This window comes from Helianthus annuus, chromosome 11 (genome assembly GCF_002127325.2).
Source record: "Helianthus annuus cultivar XRQ/B chromosome 11, HanXRQr2.0-SUNRISE, whole genome shotgun sequence".
NCBI lineage: Eukaryota > Viridiplantae > Streptophyta > Magnoliopsida > Asterales > Asteraceae > Helianthus > Helianthus annuus.
The window spans coordinates 64,203,770-64,221,349 of NC_035443.2; the positions used below are offsets into that span (position 1 = coordinate 64,203,770).

The 17,580-nt window shown below is 37.4% G+C and overlaps 1 long non-coding RNA gene across 3 annotated transcripts; it reads left to right on the forward strand.

Annotated features, from left to right (window-relative positions):
- Window positions 1–6,752: 6,752 nt before the first annotated feature.
- On the forward strand, window positions 6,753–17,195 carry LOC110890236. 3 transcript variants are annotated; one of them, XR_002564337.2, is made up of 6 exons: window positions 6,753–7,021; window positions 7,138–7,231; window positions 9,190–9,313; window positions 9,432–9,530; window positions 9,661–9,732; window positions 17,055–17,195. It is a non-coding gene; the product is annotated as an uncharacterized LOC110890236 (long non-coding RNA). The 3 variants fall into 3 exon arrangements; XR_002564336.2 differs by lacking the exon at window positions 17,055–17,195 and having other exon boundaries at window positions 6,755–7,021; window positions 9,661–9,792; XR_002564338.2 differs by lacking the exons at window positions 7,138–7,231; window positions 17,055–17,195 and having other exon boundaries at window positions 6,756–7,021; window positions 9,661–9,792.
- Window positions 17,196–17,580: the final 385 nt, after the last annotated feature.

The following is a 17,580-nucleotide window of genomic DNA, read 5'->3' on the forward strand; positions in this document are numbered from 1 at the left end:
TCACTTAACATTTGTTCTATCACATTGTCCGTACTTATGTTATGACAAGCTGGTGAGCACTTAAATTTGTTCATTATAACACTTAGTCCACACTTATCAGATCTTTCTTGTTCGCATTTGAGAAGTTATCAGAACTTGAATCCTTGTCCATATTTAGGTTTAAAAACCCTTATCCACACTTAACATTTCATTCTTGTCCACATTTAGGGTTTCTTCCATTTGTCCGCACTTAAATGCTAAACTTGTCCGCACATATCCATTTCAAGCATAGTCCGCACTTGTGAGATCTTTCCATGTGTCTGCACTTATGTCCCATCGGTCCGCATTTGGAATGTGTAAGTACTTATTCTTGTGTCCAAATTTATTTGTTAAAGTTTGAGTGTTAGTACTTATTCTCTCTTTGTGTGAATATAAGTGTTTGTCAGGATTTCTTGATTCTCTATGTGTTGTCAGCATTGTTTCATTCCTTTGAGATCCGAATTTATGAGTTATATTCAGGATTTCTTTGCTTGATCCGAATGTCTTTGTATTCTAAAGTATTGTTCAGATTAATAATCTGATCCGCGGTTTCAAAAGCTTGCTGGTTTGACGAGTTCGAACTTTCTAGAATCCCGGGTTACCGGGGGTACCATATTTTTAGTTTAGTTTAGAAGTTTGTGTAGTTCGGAGGTTTCGATTTGCGCGTTGTTCCGAGTTTTTCTAGTTATGACGGGTTACTGGGGGTACCGGATAATTAGCAAGAGTCAGAATTTTGTGCAATTTGGAAATTTGAAGTTAGTTTCGGATTACTGAAAAGTTATAGGGCATTTTTTTTGTCCGGATCAAGTGAGGGGATGAGAAGAGGAAATGGTGGTCCACGGTATTCTTTTCAAGATTCCCGGAGTTGGATTTGGTCCTTACTTGAATTTTGGGACAATCTTCGACTATTATCGTGACTTGGTTGGACTTTGAAAGTTTGTGCATAAAAAGACTAGTGTGCGATGGAGTTTTGTCAAGTATGTTCGGGTTTCAATCAAGTATGGATGTGATGAAGTTGGATTCTCGGTTGATGACTAGTTAAAGATTCAGCTTTATTAGTTGTTGTTTAGAGTAGAGATGGTTAGTTTCCTGGTCCCTCTTCCAAGACGGTTGCTAGTATGTTCTCGAAATAATATGGTGCTTCTTGATAAGGGGAAGATCGGAGATGAAAGCCATCGGGGATTCAGTGGATTCGTGAAAATAGGAGATTGATTCATGAAGATTCGTGACGAGATGAGATCATACATGAAGGGTTGTAGATTTTGATAAAGATGGCGGACGTACTTTTACAAAGTTCAGTTTGTTATTAACTTATCGAACATAACTTCATGTCTTTGTAAAGTTTGAAGTGTTCAAGGTTGGGGATTGGAAATCCAATGTCTCTTTCTGCTGCCGGTTAGTTTTGAAGATTATGATTTCGAGCGATATTCTTACATTTGGTTGTAGGCTGGTTCGCGTTAACTTGATTCGGGAGTAGTTTGAGGGGGAGGATCTATAGTGTTTGATGTTGGATGCTTCAGGTTTCACAAAGTGGCCATTTAAGTGATCGTCAGCAAGTCTTTCGTTAGAAGGGTTGAAGATCGTTGTGCTCTGCTGGAAAGATCAACTCTCAGCCAAAGTAGAAAGCAGGCATGACATCATCAGTCAAGGGGGAGTCTGTAAGCGCAGTATCCGGTGACTGAAGATTATCGATCCCAGACAGAACTGATAGCAATAGTTAAGGGGGAGTATGTAAGTGTAGCTCTCGTCGGATAACTGTGCTTTATCAGTTCTTATCAAAGTCCAAAGTCAATAGAAGTCAAGATAAAACATATTCGAACATATATGTTAAAAGCCTAACAAATTCAGACATTATTATGTGTTATGCTGTCCGAACTTGTGGATAAGTGTTGTCAGGGCTTAGGGTTTGCCCCAGCCTATATATAGAGGTGTATAGGTTAGAATTGGGCATCCATCACATTCATTCATCGCTGTGGTGATCTGCTGTGTGCAACCTCTCACAACTAAGGAATTACTCAATAGTGTATGCACATTCTAGAGAGAGGGTGACTATGTGTTAGTGAGAGAAAGCTCGGTTTAGATCTTTGTGATCTAAACCAGCTTGTAGATGATGTATACTCTTTCGGTTTGTAAATCAGTGATGACTGATTCAATAATAAAAATATTCATCTTCTACATCTTTTTATCTTGTTTTGATTTTGATATCTTATACGTCTTAAATCAAGTGCAATGTTGATGTTCGTCATCGATCCGGTGCTTTAACAGAAGAAGAACGACACGACTCACGACTTAAGGTTGTGAGCCATGGTATTTGCCCTTAAAATCTGGAGACAATACTTGTACGGTACCAATTGCACTATTTACACCGATCACAAGAGTCTCCAGCACATTCTGGAACAGAAGGAGTTAAACACGCGACAAGGTCATTTGGTTGAACTCCTAAATGATTACGACTATGCCATAAGGTACCATCCGGGCAAAGCTAACGTTGTAGCTGATGCCCTCAACCGTAAAGAACTAAACCCAAATGTGTCTGAGCTTTGCAACTCACAATTCACTCTGGATTACTCGATCAAATCCGTTATGCCCAAGTTAAAGCCTTGAAAGAGGAAAATCTTTCAGCTGTATCTATGCGGGGCATGGAAAAGCAACTTGAAACTAAATAGGATGGTATTCGCTATTACATGGAGCGAATATGGGTCCCTCTACATGGGGATCTGAGAGATCTTGTGGTGGATGAAGCACACGAGTCTTGATTTCCATCCATCCTGGTTCTAATAAAATGTACCAAGACCTAAAACCCTGTAATGTTGACCAAACATGAAAGGTAAGATAGCCACATATATAATAAGGGATTGACCCGTGCTAGATTCAAGATCGAGTACCAAAAGCTGTCTGGTTTGCTCCAGCAACCAAAAGTACCAATGTGGAAATGAGAGCGTATTTCCATGGATTTTATTTCTAGATTACCCAAGTCTCCAAGCGGAATCAACACCATCTGGGTGATTGTGGACCACTTAACCAAATCCACTCACTTCCTCGCAATCAAGGTAACGGACAAGTATGACAAGCTTTCTAGTATTTACCTGAAGAAAGTTGTCTCTCGGCACGGAGTACCAATTTCTATCATCTCTGAACGAGACCCTCGTTTTGTATATCACTCTGGCGATCAATGCAGACACCTTTAGGTTCACGCTTGGATATGAGCACTACGTAGCATCCCCAAACGGATGGTTAGAGTGAGCGTACTATCCAGACTATTGAGCACATGCTTTGAGCATGTGTTATCGACTTTGGTAACAGTTGCGAAAGACACCTACCCCTGGTGAAATTCTCCTACATTTTAATAGTTACTATTCTAGCATCCATGCACGTTTGAAGCATTAATGTACGGATGGAAATACCGATGTTCTATCTGTTCAACTAAAGTTGGTGACAACCAAATCTCAGGTCCCGAACTCGTGCTCGACCTCTGAGATGATTGTTCAAATAAAAAATCGTGTGGGGTTAGTTCATACTACTAGAAAATACACTTCTCTTGACACACGAACAATGACACGCACATATTTTATGACATTCAAAAGTGTATGTCAAGAAAAAAATGTCATGGTTTAAAAAATTTAATAAATCTATGACATTCTTTTTTGTGTGTCATGTTTTTAGCGTCATATAAAAAACAAGATTCATCTTGACACGCAAACAATGACACACGCTCATTTTATGACATTCAAAAGTGTCTGTCAAGAAAAAAATGTCATGGTTTTTCAAAATTCAATATATTTATGACACACTTTTTTGTGTGTCATCCTTTTAGCGCCATACAAAAACAAGATCTATCTAGACACGCGAATACTGACACACCCTTATTTTATGACATTTAAATGTGTGTCAAGAAAAAAAAGTCATGGTTGTACAAAATTTAATAAATATATGTATCTATTTACTGGATTGTATTTTGATTTATGTTTGTACAAAATTTAATAAATTTAATATGACATAATAAAAGCTTTTCACGCGACATTAAAAGCTATTCACGCTCAGTATGGTCCATTTAAGACGTGTATTATATGTTATTACGAGTTATAACCTAATATAACTTGCTATAACCGGATATAACCCTTTAAGACATAATATGACATAACAAATCTCAACATGGCCCTTTAAGAGTTATGAAGGCCCAATATTGTCCATTAAGAAGCATGCGATCTCTTATTGCCAATTATGGTCTAACATGATTAACTACAACCCAATATAACCCATTAACACCTAATATGACATAATAATGCCGGTCATTGTCTACTAGTAGCCATCATGCCTATTAAGGCCTAATACGACCCATTAAGACGTGTGTGATCTATTATTGTCTATTATGGTCTAAGATGACCAACTACAACATGATGCAACTCTTTATAGCCTAATATATATCATAATAAAGCATATCATGATCCATTAAAATATGTATGATATATTATTGTCTATAATTGTGTAACATCATTCAATAAAACATAGGCAACCCTTTAAGGCAAAAAATGACATAATTAAGCTCATTAATGGTTCACTAAGAGTTATCATGAATATCAAACCCAAATTTGGTATATTAAAACATATGTAATATATTATTTCCCATCGTCGTATAATGTGACTCATTACAATCCGATGTAATCCATTAAGCCCTAGTATGATTATGGGTGTGAACGAGCCAAGGTGATTGTGAGCTACTTGAAATCTTCGCATTAAAATCTCGAATCGATTCGAGCTTGAGACTAGAAAAAAAAGTTGTTTAATTAACGAGCCCGATCCCAAGCCGGCTCGCAAGTCTAATCAAGCCTTATATTTATATAACTCTTATTTCATAAATGAAATGTATATCTAAATAGGACGATTATTCCCTATATATTAAAAAGGAAACGTTTTGAACAGTAATAACAATATAAGTATATTAAAAAGGCCACTAAGTAGAAAAGCAGGGGCGCAACTTTCTTGGGCGGAAGGGGGCGTCCACCCCCGAACTTTTCGACGCGTAGTGTTATGAACAGTACCTTCGTATAGAAATTTTTAGGTATATACATTTTTGCCCCCCGGAATTGGGAAAAATTGACCCCCCCCCCCAAGCTTCGCCAATGTAGAAAAGGTTATAATAATAAATATAGTTTTTTTTAATTATTTTTATTATCTTCTTCACTTTTTAAGTTAGATAATAACAATATAAGTATATTAAAAGGGCCACTAAGTAGAAAAGCAGGGGCACAACTTTCTTGGGGTGGAAGGGGGCGCCCGCCCCCGAACTTTTTGACGCGTAGTGTTATGAACAGTACTTTCTTATAAAAATTTTTAGGGATATACGTTTTCGCCCCCCGGAATTGGGAAAAATCGACCCCCCAAGCTTCGCCAATGTAGAAAAGGTTAAAATAATAAATATAGTTTTTTTTTAATTATTTTTATCATCTTCTTCACTTTTTAAGTTAGATAAATTTATATCAACTGGTACTGGTATGGAAAATATCAATACGGTTATCGGTACATGAAGGTAAAAACCGACACCAGCCTGGTACAGAAAACACCATAAGTCGGTATCAAATTGATTTTGAAAGTCTTTTAGTTCGAAAAATTCGATAGTGCTACCCGGTACCATTTGCTAATCCCTGATCACGGGTGTCGTACGAACAACAACGGTATCGTGCAACTTTTTTGTTGATTTTCTTCAACTTTTAATGATTTCTTTTTTTAGTTTCAGGGATAGGGATGAGCTCGGTGCCAACCAATACTGAATCGGTACTGGTACCGAAAATACCAGTTAGGGTACCAGTATATGAAGGTAAGAAACGGTAGCGAACCGGTACCAGGAACGCCAAAAGTCATACCGAATTGGTACTTAAGATCTTTTAGTTCAGAAAATTCGGTACCGGTACCCAGTATCATTTGCTTATCTCTGACCACATCTTTCATACAAACAACATTATTACGATACAACTTTTTTGGTTGATTTTCTTTTGGTTATCTTTTAGTGTTTTTTCCTATATTTTCTTTTTATTCTTGTCAACGGTTTCCGTGCGCAACGCGTTTGTAGTGATTTCAAAACACATGTAAACACAGACTAAACAACAAAAGACGTTCGCCGCAACGCGGCAACAGTAAAAAAACTAGTTATATATAAAATTACATACAAAAAAATTAAATAGTATATATCATGGTATATATTTAAATTATAATATAAAATATATAAAAAGTATTAGTAATTTATAGAAATTAATTATTAAATAATAGACTAGTCGAGCCCAAACTGAGCTCGAGCTTTAGGTGCTGAGTTCAAATCAAACCAAGCTTTAGCTTGAACTCTCGTAAGTTAAACGGGCTTGGGTTCTACTTGACTCGATTCGTATTTGTTTTAAATCCGATTAGGATCAATAAATCTAACTACTTATATTTAAAGTTACAAAGCGATGTTTTAGGTTCTGCTTGACTCGACTCGACTCATATTTGTTTTTAAATCCGATTAGGATCAATAAATCTAACTACTTATATTTAAAGTTACAAAGCAATGTTTTAAAATCCGGTTTACTGTACCAGAATTGGCTAAAAACGGTTTAACCGGATGTGCCGGACGGTTTAACTGGTTCTACCGGTACAACCGACCGGCTTGAACCGGTTGTTAAAACATTGTTACAAAGTATTTGTTTTTAAATTAAATTTCATAACTACTTAAAATTTTCATTAAATTTCGTTTCCCCCCAAAAAAGTAAAATAATTCCCTCCCCTGGTTTCCCCCAAAGAAATTAATTCGTACTCCCTAAACCTAACTTTACATCCCCAATTCATTGATATCAACCTCCGTTCCCCCTCTTAACCCTAAATCGGCAACCTCTCCAATATCAATTCATCAATCTCCTGCTATCATATGCGCGCTATGGATGAGGGCGAGCACGAAGGAATGTAATGGTGATGATTGTCGATGGTGGTTCCGTACGATGATACTCGAATCATTTAAATGCCGCTTTTCTAGAAGGTGAGGGTTTTCTAGTTATTAATATATTCATTCAATTCAAACATCAGTTTTGTGTATCTATTTACTGGATTGTATTTTGATTTATGTCTGTTAATTTGCTTTTGAGCTATGTATAGGAATTCCTTAACTTCTTGTTTATACAAATCACAAAGCCCTTGTTTTAAGCAATTAGGACCCTGCTATCATTTTCATGCCTGCATTCATTTTCAGGTACTTGAACAAGTCTCTACTCTCTAGTCTACTTTACTCGATTGACTTGCTTGTTTTAGATGAATTGATAGTTTATAAAACTAGAAAATATGATACAAGATGATATTAGATTCAAATGGTTTTGTTTGGTATTTTACGGTCATGTTTGTTTTTTAAGCTAATTTTGACCATGATGTTTAGTGTATCTTGAACCATCTCCATTAAAGTCATTATTTTTTATTCAACATCAAACACCCCCTGTCATAGGCATTCCATTTTTGTAACATCCCAATATGATTAATATCAATGATCCATGTAAATATATTTGTGGCAACAGTTTTGAGTCTTTTTATCATGAAAACAGGTCCGACCCGAAAAAACCCGATACCCAAACCTAATAAAACCCGAAACCCAACCTAATAAATTTATTTAGGTAGCTTGCCGGTTCCTAAATTTCTAGTATTTCGGGTTCAGGTTCGGGTCGGTTAGATAAAACTCTTGGAACGAAAATTATATTAACTAATTAAACTGGATGTGGAAACCTAAATCATTAATATATGTCAATATATCAAATATCAATGCAGCACTGCAGCAGTTGGTTAAAAATGTAATTTAAAGATGACAAATGCTCTTGGTAGATGAACTGAAGTGGAACTGTAATTTACCAGAATATCGAATGAAAGTATCTTGGCTTGTTTGAAACATACAGATCAAAGAAAGTAGTAGAATAGCGAATGAAAGATTCATGACACGAGGAATAACTGAGAAAGCTTCATTTCTCTTTACTGAAAGATTCTCACACCTAAATGAAAGTATGAAACAACTAAATGGAAGTTTTATATACGGTTCGGTTTATTACCTGAGAAGCAATGGACCCGATTTACATAAGAACTGGAACCGACCAAAACCCGAAATACATTATATTTTATTTTTATGTCATAAATTATGTTAGATGTGTATTTTATGCCGTAATTATAACTTAGAAAGAGAAATTGATATAATATTTTATAGTTAAAATGTAATTGTATTATATATATGTGTGCTTTTTTGTTGTAATAATTATTTTTAATACATTAATTTGCGATAAAGATATATAAAATTAAAAAAATCGGGTTGAACGGATCGTGTTCGGATCAACCCACTGATATTTGGGTCGTGTTCAGGTTCATATGTATGACACAATTTTCTGGTTTGTCAAAAATTTTAAGATTTGGGCTCGGTTAAACCCTCCAACCCGCGGACAAGATCCGCTTAACACCATTCTCTAGCTATAACGGGTTATTCATGTCTATAAATGAGCATCACTAAATCAATGACCAATTACCGAGACTAACAACAACTGACCAATGGTTAAACATGATTAACCACAACTATGAATAATTAGGGTGCTATTTTGTCTTCGTATCATACGTTGATGATTCTTTTCACTTTTTCTTCTTATTAATCCTAAGAAATCATAGCCATTGTTAATCTTGATTTAGTTAACTAGTTATATGCTAAGAGAGTCGCAATTTTCATCATCTGTTTCTCATATAGAGGGTCTGTACTTTGTAATTGGTAATATATTATACTTTTCTCCCTACAAGATAATTGTCATATGTTGCTGATTAATATTTAGATACATACTCTGATGGACTATCCTACTATCCTAAGGAGTCCATTCTCTAGTATTAATACATTTTTTTACATCTATTCAGCAAAGTAGCAAAGTATTTTTTTTTTCTGTTAGGCTTTGTGGAACTTAGTCACCTAATCTAATGTATTAGGTGAAAGTGAAAACATATGTTTGTTGCTTCCAACTTTAGTTAGTTGAAAGGCCTGTAGTATTTTGAAAATTATTGTAAATATATGTCAGACTAATGCCCTTGAATTGTTTGATAAATTGCATATCACAAGAGCCTATTAAGGTGTGTTTTAACTTTTAAATGGTCTTAATTCTTTTATGTTGAATTATAAGTGGTGTTTTGTTTTCTTATAAGGTTTTGGAAGATGTGTATGAGTTTTTCTGCAAATAGCCAACTTGTAAAAGCACTCTGTTACTAGTGTCTTGATTCACGAAGTGGTGCCAACATAAGGGTTAAACTCATCTGGATTAACGTTAGGGTAAGCACTTAATCCCTTATTTAAATTGTCGTTGTAATGATACTGTAAATATTGAAACCCTTTAGTTTAAACTTAAATCGCAATAGTTTCACATTTCTTGATATTTTTAATTGTGTAGTGTCCACGTTAGCCAGGAGGTACTGAATGCGGCTACTATGTGATGAAGTTCATGAAGGAGATAGCTTACGAAGGAGTTGAAATACTTGACAATGATAATGTAAGTTTAGGCATATTTTAGTCCGTATATTAGGGAAATATGTACTTATATATCCAAACAAATGCTTAAATTCATATATTAGGATAAAATTCTGATTTTTAAGATTTATTTTATTTAATTGTTGTCTCAGGTTGGGAAATGAGTAGAGAGATACTCGGCTGCGGATATGGATGGCATTCGCGAAGATTGGTCTACTTATGCGGTTATGATGCGTGTCAGTGTGTATATGTTTTTAATATATAATTAAGCCCCTTTTTACACTTTTAGCCAAGTTTTAAATTTATAAAACACGATATTCACTAACACTAAACACACATATGGGCAAGTGCACCCATCGTGGACGTAGTATAGTGTTGGTAAGATACCGAGGTCGTCCAAGGACACAAGAGCTTTTAATACCGGTTTATCCTCAACGTCTAATCAAATCAAAAAGTTAGAAAAATGTTTTAAACTAAGAAAAATAAAACTAACTAAATGCTGAAAATAAAAATAAAAATAAAAACAGATAGACAAGATGAATCACTTGGATCCGACACGTGTATTAGTATAACCTTTGATTATTTTCGCACTTTTGCACTTGTTTAAGAGATTATCTTAGTTATTGTAGTAGGCCCCTCTTTTGAAGGCGACGTTACCCTCAACCCAGTAGTTTGAGTCAGCAAGGATACAATCCTAAAGGGTCGGATTATTGAAAGATAATGAATTAAGTTATTAATGCAAATTATGGTAGGCCCCGCTTTTGGCGGTGACGTTACCCTCGGCTAAGTAGTCTGAGTCAGCAGGGATACAGTCCTAAATAACCGGGTTATAGTATTAATAGTAGTTAACTTATGAGGGGGTCAAAGAGTTTAGATCCCCGCCATCCAATACCTATGGGCATTGAAGGAGATCCTACTAAATTTGACCCAGGTCCCAAGCAGGACCTCTAAACGCTGAACAAGGGCAAGACCCTTACCAAACCGTTCCCTTAACCCCCGACCAGGTAGCCAACATACCTCCATATAGACCGTGGAGATATGAATGGTGAAAATCTTTTATTTTATATAGACAGTAAAATAATGCCAAGACACCACGGACAAACGATAAGGAAAGATCACCTTCAACATAAGTAACTAGTTATTAAAGTCATTAATACAAAACCAAATAAAAAGTGCAAAAGATTAAAAATAAAAAGTATTATACTAAACACTTGTCTTCACCAAGTGATGTAAGAGACTTAGGCAAACATGGCCTTGATTGTCAAGAACTCTTACGATCAATCTTGGATCCCGAGACGACTCACACACTCTACGATGGACAATGGATGATGGTGGTGGATGATGGTGTTATGGTGGTGGATGAGGTGTGAGAGAGGTGGTGTGCCAAGGGATGAGAGAGAATGAAGCCAAGCTCCTCTATTTATAGGCTGAACAGAAGGCTGGACACGGCCCCGTGTCCGCTGGACACGGCCCCGTGTCCGCCTGACACTCTCTCTCCTCATTAATTGTAATTGCGAATTACAATTAATGCGCCTGCTGTACTTTCACCACGCCCCCGTGCTCGCTGGACACGGCCCCGTGGTGGGCAATGGAAGCTTCTACTGGTTTCTCTTTTCTGCTGCTTCATGGGCACGCCCCCGTGTTCGCTGGACACGGGGCGTGTTCAGACTCTGTTTCTTCTCCTTTGCCTTGGGAGGTGCCGTTGAGGGTCCGGGCAATCCACTTTTGTTCCTTTTTCTTGTATTTATGGTAGAATTAGCTGTCTTTTTGCTTCTTTTGTGATTTTGAGCTCATTTCATCCTGAAAATACAAAAGGAAGACAAAAACACTCTTTTTCCAAGATTAGTACTTAAAAAGGGTTAGTTTTATGCCTTAATTGATGTGATTTATATGTTGTATTTTACACACATCAAATACCCCCACACTTGAACTTTTGCTTGTCCTCAAGCAAAACTCTTTAAATGTGGCTTACACTCCCAAATGGAATAGGTAGAAGAGAAGTTTTTTAGCTTGTCCTAGAGTGTCGGGAATCCAAGGTTTTTATAGGCTTTATTTTTATTTATTTACAATCCTATTCGTTATGATTTATTTTGAACTTTTCATAAGATAAATTACTTATTTGGGCATAGCATGTCTTATTAAAATTCCATTTATATACAAGTTCACATACCTCACGGGAGATCACTCAACACTCGGCCGAAGGTGTATATTTTAGTGAATCACTCGAGAGCGGCACGGAACTTACGTCTTCCATAGGCTTGCCAAGCAATCAATCCTCCTCCTTTTTAACTTTTTACCTTTGTAAATATCAAGAGGACTTTTTGGGTGAAGGCTTGGGTTTACAGGTGGGTGGTTGGTTAGTGGTTAGTAAAAAGGGCGAAAATCGTAACAAGCGTCGGTTTTCGTGAAGTACCTTATTTTTAGTGACTTTTTATTTTGAAGTATTTCTCCAAACAAGCTTTTTATAGCTTTTGTTTGTTTTTGACTTCATCATCATTTATATTTTTTTTTATTTTTTATTTTTTTTTATTTTTTTTATTTTTATTTTTTTATTTTTTTTTTCGTCACATAAAAAGGCGATTTTTACGAAAAAGCGAACTTGTTACTAAAAAAAATAAATAAAAGGTTTTTGGTGGGTAAAAAGGGTTTTGGGGTAATGAAATGAAAGGTTTAGGCTCAAAGGGGCTATCTAGGGGGATTTTGGGTAGGTAAAAAAAATGAAAAATAATGGTTTTGAAAGAAAAATGGTTAGTCCTAATGCCTTCATCATTTACTTACTTGGGTTTAAGTTGGTAAGGACCGGGAATGTATCGTCGTGGCAAGTTCTAGATTTGTAAGGACCGAGCGGCTATTCACACAAGAAACGAAAAATGAGCATTTAATCTAAATATGTGTATTTTTATGCTCAATAAAGGCTCAAAACTCACTTTTGTGGGAATGGGTTTTTAATGTGACCAAGCATATATAATCGAATTTTAAACTAGACTTGTTATGCCGTTTCATAATTTTCTTATGTTGGTTCCTTTTTTATCACGACGCTATCGGTTGTAAACTTGTAAAAATATAACCTTTTTAGAACTTGTTATTCCCAACTTAAACTAAGACAAGTAAATAAATAAATAAAATAAAAAAAAAAAATTTTGTAAAAATTTGGGGTGTTTAGCGGTTCCAATAGAGTTTTGTGTAAGGCTTGTGTTTAGGATTTTGCAAAATTTCAAGGTTTTAGCATCCCCCCCACACTTAAATTACACATTGTCCTCAATGTGTCCAAAAATAATATTTTTGGTTGATTAGAATGTATAAAAGTGTGTTAAAAAGCAAAGATTTATGTTACTTGCATCCTGGACACGGCCCCGTGTTCACCGGGCACGGCCCCGTGGTCAAGTGCCAGTAACAAAAATTACAGAATTGAAACAGAAGCCTGGATACGGGGGCGTGTCCGCTGAACACGGCCCGTGTCCAGTTACCTGAACTGGGTGATTTTTCTGCAGGGGCTCAGCACGGGGCCGTGTTGGTTGGGCACGGCCCGTGTTGAGCCTTCTTTGATGGAGATTTTTGTCGGGTTGCTCTGTTCTTCGTGCATGGTTCCATTTTTCTCGTTCCCTTTTTCATCCATTAACACCATGAGTGTGTTTTATTCTCAAAACAACCATCAATCATAAAAACCATCATAACATTGCAAATCATAGAGAGACATTACATAAAAATTACATAGATATTAAACTTATGGAGTTCTAGCCCTATGTTTTATTTTAATTTAGCAAAATTTCCAAGAACATACTAGTCTTGGTTAGATAAGGCTTTGTAGAACTCCTCCTTTCGGGTGCGGTTCTCCTCATATGTCAGCAAGCCACTCCTCTACCTCCCTTGGAAGGAGAAAAGAGGGCTCGTTTGCATTGGTTTGAGGAGTTTCAACTTCCGCTGGAACTTCTTGTGGGTTTTCCATAGGAGGTTCTGCGGGAAAGTCTCCCCACCCGGTAGGGTTGTTAACACCGAGTGCCAAGTTCCAGTCTTGTTGTGGAAGGACTGGTTCCATAGGGGGTGCTACCAAAATGTTTAACCTTTGGTGCAAAAGGTTAATCTCTTGGAAGCTGCTTTCAAGTCCCATTGTAAGATCGTTAATACGGTCAATGAGGACCTCCTCTACTAACGTCATTTCGTCGAGAGCTTCCCTTAGCGCTATCACGTAGTGCACAAGTGTAGCTTCAACGGAGGGCCTCCTTCCCCTTCGGCTGTTTGAGGAATGAACGGATGATGTTTCGCTGTTTTCACTCGCCATTCTACGAAAAATAAACCAAAAGCAGTTTATATGACGAAACAGTTTCTGGACACGGCCCCGTGCTCATTGAGCACGGCCCCGTGTTCATCTTTCTGCAGAATTTTGGAGCAAGGAATCTTGGGTTTTTAAGTTATTTTCTGAGTTTATGCAAGCTTTTTGACAGTAAATAACTTTAAACAATGTTACATAACATGTTTTTACCAAGATTCTATGATCAAAACTCATTGTTCCCTACCACAAAGATTGAAAATTCAAACTTTTCATGGTAGTTCTTGAAGAAAGATGAAGAAGAAGGAAATGTCTAGAAGAGGAAATGACAAGATGGGTTGTTGGAAACTTCTTTTAGACTTACCTAGGATTGTTTGAGAGAAGATTCCTTCAAATCTCTGTCCCCAAGTTGGTCCAAATGTGCAGGATTTTTGGCTGCATTTATAGAAAACGACAGCCTGCTGGACACGGCCCCGTGTCCGCTGGACACGGCCCCGTGTGCAAATGAAATTCTGACACAGTTTGTCCGTATTCTGACGTTCTGATCAGAGGGGAATCTTTTGGTGGACACGGGGGCGTGTTGGCCGGGCACGGCCCCGTGTCGGAAAGCTGTCTTATGAAGTTTTGTCTTTACTAAGGAGCTAATCTATATCGGGTGGCTCTTGACTTGTTGGAACAACCCCAAAGTGCCTAAGATACCTTAATTGTCCTATACTAAGGCGAGAACGCAAGAGGTTGTCGGTGAGGGTAATTCCTATTTTCATTCTAGGTGGACAAGTCCAACCCTTTCCCGGGCTCTCGTTAAAGAAGGTGTATGCCGAATCGCTCAGGTCTATGTATGCATCGAACGAAGTCGATGGGGAGTCCTTCACGGCACAATCGACACAGGGACGACTATCGTCCGCGTCTTTTCTAGGTAAGAAGGTATTTTCGGGAGCAACGAGGTTGTCGGAATGCGGTTCCAACACTTCCTCATGGTCATCATCTTGGGATGGATCTAAAAAATCCTTCCTGAGTTCTTTTGACCAATTGAGAAGTAGTTCTTCTAGTTGAAATAGCTCGTCAAGGAGCATTTCTCCTAGAATATCTGGCTGGGCTCATTCGAGGGAGAAATAGTGCTTATTTTTACTTTCGCCCCTCTTAAGGTTACAAGGAATCGGTGGGTCTATATAGTGGGGCCTATAAGTGAGGAAAAAACATTTTAATTCCTCATGTTCGCCTCCACATATTCGACACCACAAACCATAAGAGTGCCGAAAGTAAAAAGAATTACTATCACTCATGTTTGTGTCAGAAATTACCAACCGCCGGGATCTAACGGTTCTGTTTTCAGCAACTGAATCTTGGGCACGGGGGCGTGTTCAGTGGACACGGCCCCGTGTTCAGCCTACTCTCTGACTTAAAACAGGATTGCCAGTTCCAATGATTGAGCACGGGGCGTGTTCAGCAGGCACGGCCCCGTGTTGAGTTCTGCAGAAGCTAAAAATCTAAGAAAAAATCAAAAAAAAAATTAAAGAAAAATAAAAATATGATTAGGCCGTTGATTCCTAACTTTCTTAAAATCCTTGTGTCCCCGGCAGCGGCGCCAAAAACTTGATGCGTGTCAGTGTGTATATGTTTTTAATATATAATTAAGCCCCTTTTTACACTTTTAGCCAAGTTTTAAATTTATAAAACACGATATTCACTAACACTAAACACACATATGGGCAAGTGCACCCATCGTGGACGTAGTATAGTGTTGGTAAGATACCGAGGTCGTCCAAGGACACAAGAGCTTTTAATACCGGTTTATCCTCAACGTCTAATCAAATCAAAAAGTTAGAAAAATGCTTTAAACTAAGAAAAATAAAACTAACTAAATGCTGAAAATAAAAATAAAAATAAAAACAGATAGACAAGATGAATCACTTGGATCCGACACGTGTATTAGTATAACCTTTGATTATTTTCGCACTTTTGCACTTGTTTAAGAGATTATCTTAGTTATTGTAGTAGGCCCCTCTTTTGAAGGCGACGTTACCCTCAACCCAGTAGTTTGAGTCAGCAAGGATACAATCCTAAAGGGTCGGATTATTGAAAGATAATGAATTAAGTTATTAATGCAAATTATGGTAGGCCCCGCTTTTGGCGGTGACGTTACCCTCGGCTAAGTAGTCTGAGTCAGCAGGGATACAGTCCTAAATAACCGGGTTATAGTATTAATAGTAGTTAACTTATGAGGGGGTCAAAGAGTTTGGATCCCCGCCATCCAATACCTATGGGCATTGAAGGAGATCCTACTAAATTTGACCCAGGTCCCAAGCAGGACCTCTAAACGCTGAACAAGGGCAAGACCCTTACCAAACCGTTCCCTTAACCCCCGACCAGGTAGCCAACATACCTCCATATAGACCGTGGAGATATGAATGGTGAAAATCTTTTATTTTATATAGACAGTAAAATAATGCCAAGACACCACGGACAAACGATAAGGAAAGATCATCTTCAACATAAGTAACTAGTTATTAAAGTCATTAATACAAAACCAAATAAAAAGTGCAAAAGATTAAAAATAAAAAGTATTATACTAAACACTTGTCTTCACCAAGTGATGTAAGAGACTTAGGCAAACATGGCCTTGATTGTCAAGAACTCTTACGATCAATCTTGGATCCCGAGACGACTCACACGCTCTACGATGGACAATGGATGATGGTGGTGGATGATGGTGTTATGGTGGTGGATGAGGTGTGAGAGAGGTGGTGTGCCAAGGGATGAGAGAGAATGAAGCCAAGCTCCTCTATTTATAGGCTGAACAGAAGGCTGGACACGGCCCCGTGTCCGCTGGACACGGCCCCGTGTCCGCCTGACACTCTCTCTCCTCATTAATTGTAATTGCGAATTACAATTAATGCGCCTGCTGTACTTTCACCACGCCCCCGTGCTCGCTGGACACGGCCCCGTGGTGGGCAATGGAAGCTTCTACTGGTTTGTCTTTTCTGCTGCTTCCTGGGCACGCCCCCGTGTTCGCTGGACACGGGGCGTGTTCAGACTCTGTTTCTTCTCCTTTGCCTTGGGAGGTGCCGTTGAGGGTCCGGGCAATCCACTTTTGTTCCTTTTTCTTGTATTTATGGTAGAATTAGCTGTCTTTTTGCTTCTTTTGTGATTTTGAGCTCATTTCATCCTGAAAATACAAAAGGAAGACAAAAACACTCTTTTTCCAACATTAGTACTTAAAAAGGGTTAGTTTTATGCCTTAATTGATGTGATTTATATGTTGTATTTTACACACATCAGGTTACCTCTATTTTTAAGTGACAGATCGTATTTTAGGTGTTAACGATGTATTGACACACAATTCTTTTTTTTTTGTTAATGTTAAAATATTTGTAGTATACTTGACACGTGATTATGTAATGGATTGTTTTGGTATATATATATGTGTGTGTGTGTATTTGTTTTATGAAAAAGATTTATTGTTTTTGTTATTATACATATATATCCAGAGCAAATTAGTAATTCTATAAAATAAATTTAAACAATTAAAAGCATGACACGCGTAAATGAATGTCATACGTATGTGTCATAAATGTTTGTCATGAACGTATGTCATTAAAAAGTGTCATAAGATAAGTGTCATGAATGTGTGTCATTAAATGCGTGTCATGAATGCGTGTCATTAAATGTGTGTCATGAATGCGTGTCATTAAATGTGTGTCATAAAATCATGACACACAAATGCATGTCATGTTAATTTTATGACTCCTCAATCAACGACTCGCATTTGCGTGTCATAAAGACCCTTTTATGACACACAATGCAT